The sequence below is a fragment of the Pseudophryne corroboree genome, chromosome 3 (genome assembly GCF_028390025.1).
Source record: "Pseudophryne corroboree isolate aPseCor3 chromosome 3, aPseCor3.hap2, whole genome shotgun sequence".
Lineage (NCBI taxonomy): Eukaryota > Metazoa > Chordata > Amphibia > Anura > Myobatrachidae > Pseudophryne > Pseudophryne corroboree.
The window spans coordinates 333911923-333928967 of NC_086446.1; the positions used below are offsets into that span (position 1 = coordinate 333911923).

The following is a 17045-nucleotide window of genomic DNA, read 5'->3' on the forward strand; positions in this document are numbered from 1 at the left end:
AGTGTACAACTATAGATCAGTTCCATTGTGTAACATGGGGGGGGTCATTCCAAGTTGATCGCACGTAGCAACATTTTGCTGCTCGTGCGATCAACTAGACGCCGCCTATGGGGGAGTGTATTTTAGCATAGCAGGGCTGCGTTCGCTTGTGCAGCCCTGCTATGCTAAAAAAGTTTCAAGCAAGACAAGAGTAGCCCTATACCTACTTATCCTTTGCGATGGATCCAGCGATGCAGGTCCCGGATTTGCCATCAGACATCCGCCCTCAAAACGCCTGGCCACGCCTGCGTTCGCTGGACCACTCCCGCTAAAACGGTCAGTTGACGCCACGACAGGCATTCCTCCTGTCAGTCTTCTTGTGGTCGCCACTGTGACCACTTTCCTTGTTCCTGGCGTCGTTGCCCAGCGACTGCCATCGCTGGGCAATGACGCGCGTGTGCAATGCGCATGCCACGCATGCACAGTTCCGACCCAATCGCACCGCTGCGAGGAAGTGCAGCGTGTGATTGGGTCGGAATGACCCCCATGTCTCAGACATGTCACTAGTTCCTATTGAGCTTATCAGTAACAGTACAAACAATACTAGCTCATGCCCAAAACTGGATGCATCCAATGTATGACATTTAGGACTGTTTCCTGCAGTGTACCTTGATTTATTTATGTGTTGTTGACTTCCACCAAAGTGTATGGGTTTGTACAGCAACTTTTTAGAGAAGTGAATGTTTACACATGCCATAAGAAGGTGCATGGAGTGAGGGCACTGTCATGATTTACCAAAGTGTGAATTGTTTACAAATCACAAAGATATAGTACATAGGGGTCTATTCATTGTCCCTTAATTTCTACAAAAGTAGGTGAAACTTAATATTTTCAGATATTTTTCTAGAAATGAATCCTCGGGGCCACATACTATTGTATGTGGACCAAAAGTCATCAAGCTTGAAAAATACTAAATTTTCTGAGCTTCACAGCGGGAACTTTCGCCATCTTCAGATAGCATTGATTTCCAGACCCCTGTTGCTTCCAATAGATCCCTGTTTGGCTCCCTCCAATGGATGTAGGCTTCTTTTTTTTTTGCTACCAAAGTATTAGTAAAAATACTGTTAAATAATTTAATTGGTGCAGGTGTCGGTGCCCCCTATACATTCCTATAGATTGCAGCCAAGGATTAAGATTTATTAGATGGAAAATTTCAAACTCTATATTGCAGGGCCTGTTGTTTTAATATATATATATATATATATATATATATATATATATAGGGATGCTTATTAGTTCAGATAAATTGCTGCAAATCTTTGTTCAAAGTCTTTAGATTCTGTTTAGAAATTAGCAGTCGGGGCATTGGATTAAGATACAAAAGACAACGGTAACTGATCATAATCTTTGTTATTACCCAGGTTTGTTTTATCATTGTTGTTTCCAATTGTAAAGTGCAACGGAATATGCTGCACAATATAAGCAACTGTTAATAAATAAATAAATAAATAAATAATAATAATAAATTATGCCCCAAGTATTTCAATGCAGAATGAGCACATCTAAATGGGAAACGTCTTCACCAACCTCTTTGTGTTTTACTACAGAATGGCATGGCTTCTGTATTGGATATGTTTATAAGGAAGCCAGAAACATATCTGAAATCCAGCTTCTGCAAAACTAACGTGACAGCAGAGCGTTTTTTATTTTTTTATTTTTTTTAATAAAAGAAATCATCCACAAATGGCTAAGACCTTCAGGACACATGGGCCTATTTAGATGCCCTTCCAGACTGATATCTGTTAAAAGTGTCTGAGGAGTGGGTCTAGTATGAGGTTTAAAAGGAGGGGAGATAGAGGACATTCTTGTCTTATTCCTCCACATAAAGAAAAAGTATGAGTATATTAATAATGTTAATGGTGAGAATGGCCTTCGGTTACTCATATAAACAACTGAAAAAATATAGCATGGACAAATCTTTGGAGGTGAAATATACATATTACATGATATGAAGATACTGGTGAATGCCCTATCAGCATCACAACAAACTGACATATTTTGTTTCCCACCACTTTGTGTCTTAGTCATTGTTGCTATACTGTATACTGAATGCCTCCCTTTAGCAAAACCAGTTAAATCTGGATTGCATAAAAATGAGAGAAGGATTTGTAGCCACTGGGCAACTAGCTTGGAAATATCTTAAAGTCTTGGTTCAACAAGGAAATTGGACCATCTGACGCAACCCAAGTCGGTTCTTTACCAGGCTTGGGAAGGACAATTATTCTCCCATGGTTGGTTGAAACCAGAAGGTACTAGACTGCCATCAGTCATGGAATAAAAAAGTGCAGCTAAATGTGGCACCTAAACCCCATCATGACCTGGGGATTTGCCATTTGGCAGGGATGTAATAATATTCTGGACCTCCTTGTCCATTACCAGGCCAATCAGATTTCTCTCAGAATCATTCCGTTTGTTTTAATCCAACTTCCTGCAAAAAATGAATGCCAGTGGTAGGGTCATCCACAGTGATGACCCAACATGTCATAATATTTAAGAAACTCACCAAACTAGACCTTTCCAATTGTGGGATTAAAATGCCCTCCAAGGGTGACAGAAGCATCCTGACAGTCTTGCAGTTGTGCATAGAGATCTGAAAAAAAAAAAAAAAAAAAATTCAGTGCCAGCCCAGTTGGTGTATAAATAGTGGCAACAGTGATTTTTTTTTTTGTCACCATCAATCAATAGTTTATTGGTAGAAATGGGGAGCCTGATCAATACTTAGCTTTCAAACAGCACAAACAATCAGGAAAAAACTCAGATCAGAAGAAATATAGAACATCTTAACTCCATAATCATGGGTTATAGTAAATGAAATGTCACAGTGTGGGCAGCCCACAGAGATCATGGGAAGGGATCTCAAATATGTAGTAGTAGCAATTGGAGAATCAAAGTAGAAAGACTTCCCTCTATGAATGATCCACAGCTTTGCTGGATATAGCAATACAAAACAAAGTCTAGCTCTGAACACTTCCTTGTAGACAAAAAAACATTTCTAACATTTCATCACAATTTGGAAAAGAAGCTTTTCACCATTGTAGACAAGCGCTGTATGCTCAGGATATGCATAATTGAGGATCCGCATGATGACTTTCCTGGGTCACCTTTGATGGGATTGTCATTCTGGAAACACTCTATATACTCTCTACACCACCACAGAACATGTAAGGTTGGTGACACCATGTTCCGAGGAGAGCCAAATTCAGACCAGCTGCATAAGCTCCCTAGGCACCTAGGAAGGTTGATGAACTGCAAATTGTCTATTTTCTAAATTTTCCTTTTTGTTATGGAGGAAAGCAATGGTAGATTCATGTGGCTCACATTCTGCACTTCCATTATGACATCCTCTTTAACCTCTGTGAGACACTGGTCATATTGAAAGCGCTGAGCAAGAACAGATTCCACAGCTTTCCAGGGACCAAACCAATTTTTTTATCTCGCAAGGAATAAATGATATCAGAAATCTTCTGTGCTTTCTGGATAGAGCTGGCACTGTATTTAGAAGGGATCTGCAATACCAAAGCCAATGAGGAGGAGGAGGCAGTAAGATCAGGGGCGAGTGTGGGTTTGTACTTAGACTTGAATGAATGTCTGTCTCCGGGTCACCTTGGCTACAAGCTTTTCTATGGTATGTGGGAGAGTTCTAGGACTATTTGCCACAGGGGCATATATCCTTCAGTGTGTGCTGCAGCAGTGGGGGAAATTGACTGTGTATCGCAAACGGGAAGAAACATGATCAATTTGAGGTGAAATGCTGCAGGAGATCTAAAAAGAAACAGCGGAGCAAGACTCTATAGGAAGTTATAGCACATGGTGAGAGCCAGGGAATGTGATAATAAAGCTGCAGGGTAGATAATAACTGTTCTGGCTCAATGATGCTTGTGAAGGGACCTGTGCAGCCAAATCCTGCAAATGCTGTAATAGTGACATCCAGCAGTGCCGACAGCTGTGCCGTGCCCTGGTACAGGGAGGGGGCATGGCCAATGGGGTCACAGGCGCTGATTCCATGGGTGATCCCGGGCCCGAGCACCCACGGACAATGAGGAGCACCCACGGAACCGCTGCCCCTGTACAGGTACTGCTAGCCACCGCAGCTCCCGCAGTGGATTCAATTTCAGACGCGCTGGGGGCTGCATAATTGCTTCCGTACATTGCAATGTAAAAAACCGCACCAAAAATGGCCACCGCCAAGGCGGTGACAGAGGCTAGAGGTCACATTTGACCTCTAGCGTCTGTCTCCCCGGCGGCGGGCATTTTAAGAGTTTTTTGTACACTGCAATGTATGGAAGCGCTTCCGCAGCCCCCAGCGCGTCTCAATCCACTGCGGTGGCCAGGGCTGGATTATGGTCCATGGGGCCCCCAGGGCAACACACGTGTTGGGGCCCCATCAATAAAATTAGAAAGTTATTCTAAAAATGTTTTATATATATATATATATATATATATATATATATATATATATATATATATATATATATATATATATATATATATATATATATATATAGAATTGGTAAAGAAAGGATGAGAGATATACAGCGACCACAGGTGTCTGCAATAAGGTAGTATACCAAATTGATATAAAAATAATTACAATTTATTAACAAAGAATATCACATTAGACACATATATAAAAAAATGGGACAATATTTACAAACACAGCTGAGCTATAGTACTTAAAATAAGAGTTAAAAAACTAGAACAAAACTATTAAAAAAAAGGTTATTCCTTATCTGGATATGAGGTCAGTTCAGGTCCCCCTGTACTGACCTCATATCCTGGTAAGGAATAACTTTTTTAAATAGTTTTATTCTAGTTTTTTTAACTCTTATTTTAAGTACTATAGCTCAGCTGTGTTTGTATATATTGTCCCATTTTTTTTATATATGTGTCTAATGTGATATTCTTTGTTAATAAATTGTAATTATTTTTATATCAATTTGGTATACTACTTTATTGCAGACACCTGTGGTCGCTGTATATCTCTCATCCTTTCTTTACCAATTCCAGTGGCGTAACTACTGCCCCCGCAGCCCTCTCGGTGGCTTGGGGGCGAGGGGCTGCGGGGGCGCCGCCACTGATTTAGCGCAGATTGACATGCGGACGAGCGTCCGCATGTCAATCTGTTCTCACTAACCCTCCCTGCTGTAAGGAGGGACACGGAGGGCACAGCGCGTGCCTCTCATGTGTCCCTCCTGCGTCTCCGGTGGGTCTAATAAAGGAAGTGCCGTTCGTGAGCTCTGATTGGCTCATGAACTGGCACTTCCTTTAACAGACCCGCCGGAGACCCAGGAGGGACACAGGAGAGGCACGCGCTGTGCCCTCCTCCGTGTCCCTCCTTCACAAAACAGCGGGGGAGCGCGGGGGGCGACACTGGGAGAGCATATGTGGCACTGAGGGGGCATATATGGCACTGGGGGGGTGTATGTGTACCTGGCACATGGTGTTATGATTCCAGCACTCTGGTCAGAGGAGATCTTATGGCAAGGACCGGAGCACTGGAACGGAATGCTGGGGAAGGGAGCAGGACAGGAAAATAGCCCCTGGCGCCCTAACTCTGTTGTCTCACCCGTGTTGTCAGAAATCCCCTGCGAGACTATGGTTTCTTGAGCCCTTGGCAGCCGCGTTTGAAGGGCGGATTATGTCTGCCCAACTTCGATGCCCCCCGGTCTTAATGAGAGACAAAGGGAAACCCGAGACAGGGTGATAACAAGAGGCCCTCTAACTAAACAACCAGGCCAGGGGCTAAGCAAACTCAAAACTATAATATGTGCGGAGAAACCGCCAGGGAAAAGGACAACCAAAATATCCACTTGTCCAATTCTCCTACCCGGCACCGCCGAGTACCAGAGAGGACTTGTGGAAGCGGAACCCTCCGCAAATGCTCCAAACACAAAATATAAAAGCTAAAGCGGCTGAGCCGCAACACACGGCAGAGCCGCAACTCACGAACACCACTGGATATAAAACGGTGATCAGTCAGGACTCCAGGGAACCAAACGACCTCTTGGGATGAGATGACAACTCCCGAATACCGGACTTCTGAGGACTGGAATGACCGGATACAGCAGGACTGGAAACAGACTCTCAGCAAACAAAGGCAGCATGCAGGAAGCTATTACCAGCGTCTGTGAGAAGCCCTGGGAGTGTATTTAACAAGGAGTCCTCCAATCAGTTGCTAAAGGCTGGTTAGAATAAATGCCGTGCAGCTGCCTTGCTGCACGGCCAGAGAGCAGGTGAATATCTTAATTTCCTAAAGCCTAGCAACGGGGAACGCGGTCCGCCAGTGGCGTCCACGTTGCTAGGGTCCGTGCGGCTCAGCGCGCCCGGCGTCTAGCGTTGCTAGGGAGCCGGCGGCTGTACGCGCACGGCGTCTCTAGTTGCTAGGCGCCGGGCCGCGCAGACAAGCGGACCCTGGCGCCTAACACATGGGGGGCTATATTTGGCACTGGGGGCACGTGAGTACCTGGCACTGTGGGGGAATATCTGGCACTGGGGGCATATGTGGCACTGGGGGGGTATATGTGTACCTGGCACATGGGGGGGGGGTCTATATTTGGCACTGGGGGCATGTGAGTACCTGGCACCATGGGGGAATATCTGGCACTGGGGACATATGTGGCACTGGGAGAACAGCCCTAGCAACAAGCACTACCCCTAGCAACGAGCATGACACGAAACACCTGGCAACGAGCATGACACCCAGTGCATGAAACCCCTGGCAATGAGCATGACACCCTGAGCATGAAAACCCCTGGCACCGTGCATGTACCAAGAGCATGAAACCCCTGGCAACGAGCATGACACCCAGTGCATGAAACCCTTGGCAACGAGCAAGTAATTTAAAAGTAATTAGAAGCCTTACTGTAGGACTTAATGTGTAATGGGCATTACGGTGTGTGGCATAATGTATTACGGACATTGCGGTGTGTGTCATAATGTGTCACAGGCATTACGGTGTGTGGCATACTATATCACGGGCATTGTGGTATGTGGTATAATGTCTCAGGGGCATTGCAGTGTGGCATAGGGTATAACGGGCATTGCGGTATGTGTCACAGGCATTACGGTGTATGGTATACTATATCACGGGCATTGTGATATGTGGTATAATGTCTCAGGGTCATTACAATGTGTGGCATAATGTATCACGGACATTGCGGTGTGTGTCATAATGTGTCAGGCATTACGGCGTGTTGTATACTATATCACGGGCATTGTGTTATGTGGTATAATGTCTCAGGGTCATTGCAGTGTGGCATAATGTATAACGGGCATTGCGGTGTGTGGCATAAGGTATAACGGGCATTGTGGTATGTGTCAGCCATTACGGTGTGTTGTATACTATATCACGGGCATTGTAGTATGTGGTATAATGTCTCAGGGTCATTGCAGTGTGTGTCATAATGTGTCACAGGCATTGTATGTGCTATAATGTATCAGGGGCATTGCAGTGTGTGGCATAATGTATCACGGACATAGCGGTGTGTGTCATAATGTGTCACAGACATTGTATGTGCTATAATGTATCAGGGGCATTGCAGTGTGTAGCATAATGTATAACGGGCATTGCGATTCCTGTCATAATGTGTCACAGGCATTACGGTGTGTGGTATACTATATAACAGGCATTGTGGTATGTGGTATAATGTCTCAGGGGATTTGCAGTGTGTAGCATAATGTATAACGGGCATTGCGATTCCTGTCATAATGTGTCACAGGCATTACGGTGTGTGGCTAATGTGTCGGGGGCATTAAGGTGTGTGCATATTGTGTCATGTGCATTATTGTGTGTGGCATAATGTCTAAGGGCCATTGCAGTATGTGGCATAATGTATACTGGGCATTACTATAAGGAGGAAAAATTACAAATAATGTAAGGGGCATGAATCAAGATTATTTTTCTTTCCTGTGGTGGCTAACGTCTGGGTGTTCAGGTTGCAAAACTGGGGTATAAGGTAGTCTTTTCCTGCAATGCCGTGCCCCTTTATGTGAAGCCACGCCCATTCCAGCAAAGCCACGCTCCTTTTTGTGACGCGCGCGCCTTCGACGCGCACATATTTGTCCCTTTGATAGTGCCAATTATGGGGGATGGGGGATGGGGGGGGGGGCGAAGAATTTTTTGGCTTGGGGGAGAAAAATTTCTAGTTACGCCACTGACCAATTCCATTCATTCAGGGAAATTACCATCTCTGTTCTTTTTTGAGGGGAAGAGATGACGCCTCATAAATAATAGTGGGGAGTGTCTAACTATTTATAATTATAACATATACAACAAATCTGATACGTTTTTCCCATCACATGTGGCGCAATATTAATCCTTATATATATACTGTGTTCTGTGAACAGTTCATCCTTGACAAAGGGGCGTGCCAGCCCCGAAACGTTGGTATTATTATGTGATCTTTAATACACTTTTTACACCTGCTAAGCCTCTGAGTGCTGCAACTTATTCTGAAACGCTTACCTTACTCCATACTGGAGGCACCGGAGCAGTTGATCCACGATTTATTGGAGTGCCAGTCCACACACCATTGCTCTATATATATATATATATATATATATATATATACACACATATATAAAAGCATCTGGAAAGATGGCATGAGGACCGCAGATGGGGTAAAAGTTGTACCCCCACCTTCCCCCTTTTCACTGTCTTGAGGGTATTGCTGGGAGTTGCGGGAGTGCACCAGCAACACGCATGAAACCCCTGGCTACAAGCTGGAGACCCCTGAGAACGCATATGAAACCCCAGGCAATGCGCAGGAGACCTCTGACAACAGGAAGGTAATTTAAAGTAACTAGAAGCCTTACTGTGTGGCATTATTGTGTGGGGGGGAATAAAATGGTGTCAGGGCCATAACTATGTGTGGCATAATATGTAACTGAGGTTATAGTGTGTGGCATGATGCATAATGGGTGTTACGGTGTGTGGAATAATGTGTAATAGACATTACGGTGTGTGGCATAATGTGTAATGGACATTACGGTGTGTGGCATAATGCGTAATGGACATTACGGTGTGTTGCAGAATGTGTAATGGGCATTACGATGTGTTGCAGAATGTGTAATGGGCATTACGGTTTGTTGCATAATGTATAATGGGCATTATGGTGTGTTGCATAATATGTAATAGGCATTAGTCACTGCCGCTGGCGCCAGTTCATTCGCACTGCCGTCTCCCTCCAAGTACCCACCAGCAAAAACATAAATCGGCACCTATGAATGTGGGGATGTATGACTGGACCCCCTCATTAAAAAAATATAAAGAATGGTGGGGCTCATTTATCAACAGGTGATAAAACTTGTTGTGAATGATCAAACTCTTGCCGTATGATAAATGGTGCTCCAGCCAATCAGCTTCTGTCATGTGATTAGCTCCTAACGGTCATGTGTTTGAAAAATTACAGCTGGGAACTGACTGGCTGGAGAGCCATTTATCATATGCATCAAAGTTTTATAATTCACAACAAGTTGTATCACTCATTGATACATGGGCCCCTATATATTACATGCGGCCGCAAAGCGGGGCGCTGGTGTCCGATCCGGTGGGTGGCAGGTAACTGTGTGGGTGTGATTGCTCTCCCACGCAGGGAGAGAGAGGACTGACAGCTGCTGCCTCTCTCCCCAGCCCAGTACTGAGCAGCGTGTGCTTGGCAGAGGAGAGAGGCTGCTCCAGCAGCAGTCAGTTCTCTCTCTCTCCCTGACCAAAGTTGCGGCTCTCTGCAACAGGGAAGGAGGGGCAGCATGGACCTGGGCCCCCATGGGCCCATCCAACAGGCCTGGGTGCAGATAAAGAGTACCCCCCTCCACACCACTGGTGATAGCACCAATATCAAACAGAGCTGGTATAATGGGGAAGAGATAGTACAATGGGGAAGCATGGATCAAGCCTGATGCATCTGTGAGTCTGATGGTATATTTCAAAGTCCTTGACTCCCCCTCTTCTACCAGAGGGAGTCTCATAGGCAGCACAGAACAGGTAACGGACGTTTGCAGTAGTCAGATGGCAGCTGGAGGTGTAAGGTCTAGTGATGTGCACCGGAAATTTTTCGGGTTTTGTGTTTTGGTTTTGGATTCGGTTCAGCGGCCGTGTTTTGGATTCGGACGCGTTTTGGCAAAACCTCCCTGAAAAGTTTTTGTCGGATTCGGGTGTGTTTTGGATTCGGGTGTTTTTTTACAAAAACCCCTCAAAAACAGCTTAAATCATAGAATTTGGGGGTCATTTTGATCCCATAGTATTATTAACCTCAATAACCATAATTTCCACTCATTTCCAGTCTATTCTGAACACCCTTATACCTCACAATATTATTTTTAGTCCTAAAATTTGCACGAGGTCACTGGATGGCTAAGCTAAGCAACACAAGTGACCGACACAAACACCTGGCCCATCTAGGAGTGGCACTGCAGTGTCAGACAGGATGGCCGATTTAAAAAATAGTCCCCAAACAGCACATGATGCAAAGAAAAAAAGAGGTGCACCAAGGTCGCTGGATGGCTAAGCTAAGCGACCCAAGTGGCCGACACAAACACTTGGCCTATCTAGGAGTGGCACTGCAGTTTTCTAGCGGCAGGATGAGTGCTTCCATCCTTATGTGAATCTGAACCACTAGCCATGAACATAGGCCAGGGCCTCAGCCGTTCCTTGCCACTCCGTGTCGTAAATGGCATATTGGCAAGTTTACGCTTCTCATCAGACGCTTTTAATTTTGATTTTTGGATCATTTTACTGAACTTTTGTAGTATACTTGACGACACAGAGGTAGAGCAGTGGACTACTGTACCGTACTGCTATATATATATATATATATATATATATATATATATATATATATAACTGGTGATCAGCAAAATTCTGCAATGTCCTCCTACTATATACTGCGCACAACTAAAATGCAGCACAGGTATGGATGCATAGTATACTTGATGACACAGAGGTAGAGCAGTGGACTACTGTACCGTACTGCTATATATATATACTGGTGGTCGGCAAAATTCTGCACTGTCCTCCTACTATATACTGCGCACAACTAAAATGCAGCACAGGTATGGATGCATAGTATACTTGACGACACAGAGGTAGGTAGAGCAGTGGACTACTGTACCGTACTGCTATATATATATATATATATATATATATATATATATATATATATATATATATATATATATACCTGTACTGCTATATATATATACTGGTGGTCACAGCAACATTCTGCGCTGTCCCCTCCTACTATATACTGTGCACAACTAAAATGCAGCACATGTATGGATGCATAGTATACTTGACAACACAGAGGTAGGTAGAGCAGTGGACTACTGTCCCGTACTGCTATATATATACTGGTGGTCACAGCAACATTCTGCACTGTCCCCTCCTACTATATACTGCGCACAACTAAAATGCAGCACAGGTATGGATGCATACTATACTTGACGACACAGAGGTAGGTAGAGCAGTGGACTACTATACCATACTGCTATATATATATACTTGTGGTCACAGCAACATTCTGCACTGTCCCCTCCTACTATATACTGTGCACAACTAAAATGCAGCACAGGTATGGATGCATAGTATACTTGACGACACAGAGGTAGGTAGAGCAGTGGACTACTGTATCGTACTGCTATATATATACTGGTGGTCAGCAAAATTTTGCACTGTCCTCCTACTATATATACTGTGCACAACTAAAATGCAGCACAGGTATGGATGGATAGTATACTTGACGACACAGAGGTAGGTAGAGCAGTGGACTACTGTACCGTACTGCTATATAATACTGGTGGTCAGCAAAATTCTGCACTGTCCTCCTACTATATACTACAATGCAGCACAGATATGGAGCGTTTTTCAAGCAGAGAACGTAGATATTTTCAGCACACTGAGCACAGATATTTGCAAGCACACTGAGCACAGATATTTTCAGCACACTGAACACAACTGAGAGAACGCTGCACGTCCTCTCCCTATCATCTCCAATGCACGAGTGAAAATGGCGGCGACGCCCGGCTCCTTACATAGAATACGAATCTCACGAGAATCCGACAGCGGGATTATGACGTTCGGGCGCGCTCGGGTTAACCGAGCAAGGCGGGAGGATTCGAGTCTGCCTCGTAACCGTGTAAAATGGGTGAAGTTCGGGGGGGGTTCGGATCCCGAGGAACCGAACCCGCTCATCACTAGTAAGGTCTGGTGAGTACTACCAATAAACTTGGGTCTCTGTGGCAAGATGGAGGCAGCAGGAACTCTGGGATATACAGACCAAAATGAGCTGATTCTGTGTAACAACCATGGTTGTCCTTATCTGTGACTGAAATAAATAGCATTTGGCTACAAATTCGGAAGAGACTAGCGGAGTTATCATATAAAAGTGAACATGGTCTCAGCCCACTCATTGGCGACCATCAATATTCTATCTAGATAAATATAAGAATTTTTTTTGCCCACAAAGCTAATAAATATTAATATCTGTATGGTTACTACTAACATAGCTAAACTTGTTTACTATATAGAATACATAACCTTAGCAATGTAACCAACATTAGCACATATTGTTCTCTTTTAAAATTGCTGTCTCAGTCCTGGAACAAAGTTGCCATACCAGATGATTGAGTACTCTGCTGCATCAATGCATACCAACATTCCAGACAATCATATGGCAGAAATGTGTCAGAAAGCTGTGCAACAAAAATAGTGATATCTTAATTAGTTTGGGTCAGGGTTTATGCAGGGAAGGTTTGATACTATACAGAGCCCATTCACAGTTTATTCCTGGTGACCAGTGCATCATACACAGTATACTACTTACAGGGCTGGATCTAGGCCTTGTGGCGCCCAGGGCGAAAAAATAGGGGCGTGGCTTTGGAGAAGGGGCGTGGTCAGTTATGTCCCCTGTAGCTGTGCCTTCAGCAGTTGTGCTCCCTGTACTGTGCCCCCAATACTGTGCCCCCAGTAGCCAACAAAAAAAAAAAAAATACTCACCATCCCCGCTCCTGTTTCACGACCACTGCTGTCCTCCGTCTCCGGCCGCCGGTGCTGCTCCCAGGATCTATGGGAGAGACGTCATGACATCTCTCCCATAGCACAGCATAGACACTAGAGGTCAATTATGACCCCTAGAGTCTATGTTTACCGGTCCCACAATGCCGTGCGGTGCGCGATGCCATCATCACCAGTAGCGGATCTTGCCATGGCGGCGTCCTCCGGAAAGCAGCGCCACGGGCAAAAATCCTGCATGTCCGTAGCTAGATCCGCTACTGATTACTTAGTATCAGTGTACCATGCCTTACAGAGCCAATTATCTGCTGGCCCACTGCTCCTGTATATTGCCTTATCCTTTTTGGCCCAATGTACAATGGAGGACAGAAAACCAATAGAACAGCTTTTTAGTGATCAAATTCCTCTGCTCACTGAACACAGCTGTCAGAGGAGCAGCAGATTGCTGATCTGGCAGGATTAAAGTGTTATTATGTCCAACGGGTCATCATTTACGGTGAGAGGAGTTTTAGGGATTCTCCCTCATCCCTGTTATTGATCACACTCATCTGGGTAATTCAAATGCTGGAGCTGGAGAAGAAATGCAGGTGTGTCACAGAGAATGTAGGAGAGTTTTTCATGGCACAAGGACATAGGTGTGGTATGGAAGATAGATAGTAACTAGGTCGACAGTGTCTAGGTCGACCACTACTGGTCGACAATAACTAGGTCGACAGGGTTTCTAGGTCGGCAGGGTCTCTAGGTCAACATGTTCTAGGTCAACAGGTCAAAAGGTCGACCAAGGTATGCTACCTTGAGACTGTTATTATGGCACGTACACATACTACCATGGGAGTGTATGTGTAATATATATATATATATATATATATATATATATATATATATATATATATATATATATATAGTGGCAGTATCACCAGAGATGGCACTGGTGAGGAGCATATTCTGTGTGGAACAGGAGGGATCCACCCACAGAGAGAAGAAAAGGAGTGTGGGAACACACCTAAAGGCTGTGCTTTGCACTGAGCACAGGTGGGGCTACAGAGGAAGTAGGGATGGCCATCAGTGAGTTATCCATCGATGGTTACCATCGATGGTACAATTGATGGCAACCATTGATGGTCTAAAACTATTTGCTAGGGGTCCATCGATGGTTTCACCCATCGATGGTTTTCCCTGCTTTACTTTAAAGTGGACTGTGGGCCAAACAGTGACTGGGGGCAGGGCTTCGTGGGTGTCAGGGGGCAGAGCTATGCTCCGTCAAAACACATTGTAAGGGGGGGACAACTATTTGGTTGGCCTATGTGGTTCTCCACCATTGATAGCTAAAGTATTCAACATTGGCCATAAACCATCGATGATTTTGAATCATCGATGGTCGATGGCCATCCCTAAGAGAAAGTCAGTCTGGAAGACTGCTGCAGCTGGGAGAGACTGCTTATGGAGACAGAGCCTAGCTGGGGCTGCAGTCAAAGTCAAGCAGGCCAGGTGGCCAGGATTCTATCTGTAGGGAGACCTCTAAACTTTCACTCTGATCTGTGGCAGCAAGCCAAAGACCAGACTGGAGCATGTATGTTACCTTCAAGGAAGCAGGACTGAGACTTTGTGTGAGAAGCCAGAGGGCAAGCGAGGCCAGGCTAACTATACCTGTGAGAGACTAGTCTGAAAAGGCGTGACAAGCTTTTATTTACAGACTAGCTGCTTTATAGAGAAGGATCAAGATGTGACTTAGTTGCACCAGGGCTAGGTCAGTGGTTCCCAAACTTTTTTGAATAACAGCACCCTAGAGTATCAGATTTTTTTTCACAGTACCCCTAGGCCAAAGGTTTCTTCTTGAGATGTTCAGAAAAAATTAATTGTGCTTATATGTCATCCTTAGGTTCAGTTATGTGGATGGAGACAGGATACATTTCTGTCCGCGTAATTTATGATTGGAAGCCACAAGCACGGGTTTTGCCTATTACACTGACCATAAATAATTTAAATTGATCCTGGACCCAGGGCAGCCCTGCAAGTACCCCAAGGAACCCCAGCTTGCCTACACAAACAGTTTGAGAACCACTAGGCTAGGTGTTTATTATTTTGTTCCTAGAATTCTAGGCTGACAGTAAAGCACAATTTCATTTATTTATTACCAGTTATTTATATAGCGCACACATATTCCACAGGGCTTTACAGAGAATATTTGACCATTCACATCAGTCCCTGCTCCTAGTGGAGCTAACAATCTACAGGGCAGATGTATTAACCTGGAGAAGGCATAAGGAAGTGATAAACCAGTGATATGTGCAAGGTGATACACGCAATATGTAAATTAACAGTTAGGAGCTGATTGGCTGGTGCGTGTATCACTTTGCATTTATCACTGGTTTATCACTTCCTTATGCCATCTCCAGGTTAATACATCTGCCCCTATATTCCCTACCACATGTACACGCACACACATTCACACTAGGGTTAATTTTGCTGGAAGCCAATTAACCTATCAGTATATTTTTGGAATGTGGGAAGAAACCCACACAAGTACAGGGAGAATATACAAACTCCACACAGTTTGGGCCATGGTGGAAATCAAACCCATGACCGCAATGCTATGAGGCAGTAATGCTAACCATTGCACCATCTGTACTGCCCATCTGAAACACTGTGCGTGGACTCTGGGCACCTAAACACGTAAAAGAGGTCACAAATATAAAGGCTTATCTGTCCAAGGTGGCATTCCTGAATACAGCAAGAGTCCCAAGGGACAGCAAGGGACTCTTGCAGTATCCAGGAATGCCACCTTGGACAGATAAGCCTTTATATTTGTGACCTCTTGTACGTGTGCTACCTACCTTTACCTGCTATTTGTTATTTATTTGTTTTTAAGTATGTATTCATTGAGATTAAAACTGTGTTTTTGAAAAAAGGAAAAACCTTGTTAGTTGGGATTGCTTTCCCTAGAATTTACACAGTATCTTTTGCTTTTAAACAAATATGCAGAGTTAAGATGTTACACACGATGGCCTCTATATTTTCTCTTTTCTTTTATCTACATCTTGATTATATGCTGGTCTATCGACCGAAGACGCTAACTAAGAAGCTAAGTCTATTCCCAAAATATTTGTTCACCTGAGCACATTTTGCACTTTGTACGTTTATATATTTGGCCAGAGTCTATACACATTTTCCAGGCAATAAATGAAATATTGATATACTTTCAGCATAGATTAATACAAAACAAAAAAACACTTTCCCCCTGTGTAGGGAGCTATCTCACTGCTGGACCCCTTTCTATATTTGGGCAGCTAGCCTGCAAATAATGTCTATCTCATAATGTTACTAAGTCTCACGGTCCTTGCAGGTTAGTCACCGGCTTCAGCCTGGCTTGGCTGGCTGCCAGAGCTCCACAACTGCAGTGTCAGCGTTTGGTGATCTCCCTGTCTCCTACAGGCTAGACACTGGCCTCCTGGCCCCCCAATGGCTTACTAGCACACTACTACATACCTCCCAACATGACCCTCTCCAGGAGGGACAGAATGCTCTGCTCGTGGACTTCCCTCTTAATTTATGATTGCTATCACCTATGCTGAAACACCTTTCTTATACATTAACCTGTTCAACACAGGTGCTGTCAATCACAAATTAAGAGAAAAGTCCAGGAGCAGAGCATTCTGTCCCTCCTGGAGAGGGTCATGTTGGGAGGTATGCTACTACGTTCTGACTGCACAGTCCCACCTGGGCTCTGTCTCAACAGGGCATGCTCTAAGTGTGGCCACAAGACACATCCCTTTTTTTTTTTGGGGGGGGGGGATTGTCAGATTTCAGATTGCAGGAGAACCTGTATGGGGTCATGAGTGAAATAAAAAGGCCCTGCCTGTGTAAAGTTTGTATGTTCTCTCCATGTTGCAGTGGGTCTTCTCCCGTTGCTTCGGTCTTCTCCCAAGCTTCAAAAACTTAATGGTACATTATTTGGCTCTGACAAACTATAACCTGGACTTCCCTCTTAATTTGTGATTGC

At 44.4% G+C, this 17045-nt stretch overlaps 1 long non-coding RNA gene across 1 annotated transcript in view; it reads right to left on the bottom strand.

Annotated features, from left to right (window-relative positions):
- Positions 1 to 16591, bottom strand: part of LOC135057756 (uncharacterized) — a 37812-nt gene extending 21221 nt beyond the window's left edge. The window contains exons 1-2 of the long non-coding RNA XR_010244344.1: positions 16532 to 16591; positions 2543 to 2629 (exon numbers count right to left, since the gene is read on the bottom strand). This is a non-coding gene — a long non-coding RNA (uncharacterized LOC135057756). The remainder of the gene's footprint in view (positions 1 to 2542; positions 2630 to 16531) is intronic.
- Between the last annotated feature and the right edge of the window lie 454 nt (positions 16592 to 17045).